The sequence below is a fragment of the Triticum urartu genome, chromosome 6 (genome assembly GCF_003073215.2).
Source record: "Triticum urartu cultivar G1812 chromosome 6, Tu2.1, whole genome shotgun sequence".
NCBI classification, from domain to species: Eukaryota; Viridiplantae; Streptophyta; class Magnoliopsida; order Poales; family Poaceae; genus Triticum; species Triticum urartu.
The window spans coordinates 338,332,166-338,336,852 of NC_053027.1; positions in this window are offsets into that span (position 1 = coordinate 338,332,166).

A 4,687-nucleotide genomic window follows, 5' to 3' on the forward strand; every position below is an offset into this window, starting at 1 on the left:
CTTATTCTCTTAGTGGCCGATTGCGTGTGTGGTGTGGTGGGCACATCATTTCTAGTTGTGGTGGGTCAACATGAAGACTCATGGGTCGGTTCCATCCTGCGCCACATATAGGTTGGACCGAGGCATGTTATATGAAGACCCATGTGGAGGACTCAACGTACAACATGAAGCTACCAGAGTCGCGGAGGACTCTATCCCTACTGGTGATAAGCCGGCTATATATGATTTGTAACCCTAGGCCCTTAGTATGTTATACAAGCTTGGGGGCTAGTTCGTCGATAGTATCCACACAGGCACAATGCCTGGTATTCATGTGTACTTTGTACACACCCCTATCACTAATATACAGTACCAGGAGTAGGCTCTTTCTTCAACTACAATTGAATTCTAGGATGTGCATGTGTTTATTTCATATTATCGATCCATAGTGAGAGCGGTTTGAAAAACAGGCAATGGATGCTTTTGCAATTCATATATAAACACTAATTAGTGCACTCCATGTTGTTAGTGTGAAGAACTTTATACATTTGTCACTTGCATGGATACATTCCAAATTGCTAGCTACGAAATAGAATACATGTCGAATTCAACATAAAGGGGGTTTCGAAGATTCGAATTCATAGGAAGTGCATTCATCTATTTGAACCCGAGATAATGGCATTTGTAAATCAGATGTAAAAGGGGGCATCAATCTTTGTTGTGAGTTTGAACATGCTATATATATTCATACGCATATCTAACTTTTTTTTGCAACCAAGGAGATTATATCTGGAACCATGCATGAACTGAGGTAAGTTGCATATTTTTTAATATATACTCGTGTACAATGTATATTCAAATGTACCCCCTCCATTCCAAAATAATCGTAGCTTTAGGATTTTCAAGAGTAAAGATTTGTGAAGTTTGACAAATCCTGAAAGTTCAATTCAAGAGAACCGAAAACGTTAATGCTTCTACTCCCAAATATTGAACGAAGCGCCAAATAGGCCTCTGGTCACCCGAAACCGCGCAAGACTAATGTTTTGGTGGTAGGAAATTACTGTCCTGACTCTGGCCCATGTAGCCTATCGGCCCGATGTCCAAAGGTCTAAACTGGGGTAGGTTTGTAACTTCACCAAGACGCCAGAGAAGCATTCATACGCCGTGGGAGCCTACCCATGCGCTCAGCCGAAATCTATCCCGCCCACATTTGGGACACCTGACATGACTGTCCTACCCCCAACCCGCAATATGTCCGAAATTTTAGATGGGGGGAAAGCTTGTAACTTTCCCCAAGATTCAAACAAGCGCGTCTCAAACCGAAACATTGTTCCCCCTTAGTTCCCCGCCTCCCTCCATTTCCCCATTCATACTCCATGGGCGCGGAAACGCCATATCCACATGCCGCGAAACCCCAGTATCCTCTGTCCTCCACCCCATAGCGGCCAATCCACCGCCGCCCTCCTCCATCACGCCGGAGCCGGTACCCCGACGTCATCGTCCAACGCAACCGCAACTGCAACGCCCTCAAGGACTTAGCAGCTGAAGCCGAGGCAGAGCTGCCTCCACGACGCCGACGCCGACGTGCGCCGTACCAGAACCACTCCGACCACGCCGTCCTGCGCCTCACTGCTGCGGCTCCACTGTCGCAACCGTCCACCACCGGAGCTGTTCCCGCTACGCCGTCGTTTGCCGCCTTGGATCTCCTTCCCCGCCGCCAACAGATGGCCACCGCACCACACTCAACAACTTGGCCATGGGTTCGTCCAAGTCTGCACTGTCCTCCACAACTTCTGGTTTCTGGAGAACAACAAGAAGATTGTCGGAAAAACAAAAGGAGGACACAACACTGCCAGCAGAAAGAGGTACTCCTCTTCCCATATTCGTGCAAATCTTACGTCTTCGCTCACATCGTATTCATCCCACGAAAGAAACTAGTGGAGCGCTTCTTACTGCATCTTCTTCTTGATACTAAATGCACAAGGTTTCCTCCCTTGTACTATTTCACCTTTGCTAGAAATCAGTAGCCCGCCTGGATTTCAATTCAGGGTCAGTCGAACCGCAATTAAAAGAAGCAGCACCCGCTTAGGCGCGCGGAGCACCTAGTCCGCCTGCTCCCCGGGGAAGCAGGGTGTGGGGCGCATGAGCTGCTTGCGCCCGATCTGGAGGTCGGCGGGGCTTGAATGGATGGCCGGGGGGTGGTGCCAAGCACGGCGGTGCGGTGAGGTCAAGGGGAGGGCGCAGGCAGGGGAGGAATACTGGGCCGGTAGTCGCTAGCGTTTCGAGGAAGATCGTCAACACTAACTGGCTGGAGGTAGATGAAGGCGATCTGCCCGTTCTTTGTACATCGGACGGTGCAGAAAAAATGGACTGACCTATTTGCTTTCAGTCGACTGTTATTTTCATAGAATCCTGTAGTAATTTAGTGTGCCATGCATGTTGTAGAGCTATCATATGTCTCCCGTCATTTATTTCTCACCGACCTGCTATCTGCTACCTTTACACTGTACTAATTGTGCACACACTTCACCCATACTCACACTATTGTTTTTTTATGCATGGGTATTTCTGACTCTGACGTAGTGTTGATGAATGCAGAAAAGAAAAGACAGAAGTCGCTCCAGTGTAATTCGAAGATAAGCACTAAGCGTTCCAGCGCTCTAACGGGAGCAGTGTCAGCAGTTGGAGACAGTAAACGTAGCTCTGCAGTTGATGATCTCAATTGCCACACACAACCATCCAAGGTGCTTGCTTTAACTTCGCGCTGTCAAATGTGGTTGCATGTTGCATATGGTGTCTAGCTTGTATTGCTTCCAATTTGGTTAAATTACATCTGCTTACTTTACACATTATACCTTTGATAATGACATGCCTTCCTGTTTTCGATACATACTACATATGTCTATTAATCATGTTCATACATCAAACTAATGCTCTTTTGTATCCCTCGTCAATCACTTATGATGAGATAGTCACCTGGGTGGGTTACTGTGAGACCCCATACTCGTTTAAAGAGTGCAGTGTCATCCTCCCCACATGATTCTCAAGAAACAGCAAGGCTAAATGAAGATAGTCAATGTAGCTCTCTAGTTGATCACCGCAATTCCCCCACACCACCATCGCAGGTGCTTGCTCTTACTTGGCAGTGTGATATGTGGTTGCATGTTGCATACGGTGTCTAGCTTGTAATGCTTCTAATTAGGGTAAATTTCATCTGCTTAGTTTACACACTATACATGTGAATATGACATGCCTTCCTATTTTTGGTACAACCTACATCTATGTGTTAACCTTGTTCTTACATGAAACTACCTCTCTTCGGTATCCTACATCAATCACTTACGATGAGTCACCTTTATTCGTTGCATATTGCATATTATTTCTAGCCTGTTGCCATGTATTGCTTCTAATTTGGTCAAATACATTTGTTAGGGCACCCTTTTAATTTGGCAGAGTGATATTGGTTTCATCTTTCATATGGTTTCTAGCTTGCATCGATTCTAACAAGTTCAAGCACCTTGTGCTTAGTTTACACTTTATACATCATACATGTCAATATATCACGCCGTCCTGTTTTTCATACATATTCCATCCTCCTATCATGTGGCTGCCTTACATGAAAGTAGTGTTCGTCAGTATCATGCATCAATGAGTTCTGAAGAGCAAATTTTATTCCTTTTTCTTGTGGGTTTGACTTGACAAGGAAAAATCAAGAAAGAGGAAGGAAAAGAGTAAGGAAGGCGATGATGGTGGTCCTCTGCAGCAACGTAAACGGAGCATCTGTACCGATTCTCCTTGTACTGATAGTGCATTACAAGGTCCAAGTCTCCGCTCCCCTACTCCACCATCCAAAGTGCTTGCTCTAACTTGGCAGTGTGATATCTGGTTGCATGTTGCATATGGTGTCTAGCTCGTATTGCTCCTAATTAGTGTAAACTGCATCTGCTTAGCTTACACATGATACATGTGAATATGACACGCTTTCCTATTTTTGGTACATACTATATCTGTCCATCACACCATGTTCTTACATGAAACTACTCTTCTTGTGTATCCTGCATCAGTCACTTATGATGGGACACCTTTAAGTTGGCAGTGTGATATTGGTTTGCGTCTTGAATATGATTTCTAGCATGTATTGCTTCTAGTTTGATGAACGCCACCTATGACGAGACAGTTTTAACTTGGCAGAGTGATATTGATTGCACCTTCCATATGGTGTCTTGCAGTGTTTCTAATCCCTTTTTCTTATCGGTTTGACTTCACAATGTAAAATCATTACAGCTGAAGGAAATTAGTCCGGTAGTGGATGATGGTGGTCCTTCGGAGCAACTCAAACAGGTGGTCTCTACAGATTCTACTCTGCCATCCTCCCAATAAGATTCGCAAGACAACCCAAGGCTGGACAGTCAACGTAGCTGTGTAGATGATGACTCCCCTACTCCGCCATCACAGGCGCTTGCTCTAACTTGTCACTATTATATGTGGTTGCATGTTGCGTATGATGTCTAGCTTGTATTGCTTCTAACTTGAATTGCATCTGCTTCCTTTACACATAATGCCTGTGAATATGACATGTGTTCCTGTTTCTAGAACATACATGTACATGATGAGCACATCTCCCCTACTCCACCATCACCGGTGCTTGCTCTTACTTGGAACTGTTATATGTGGTTGCGTTTTCCGTATGATGTCTAGTTTGTATTGC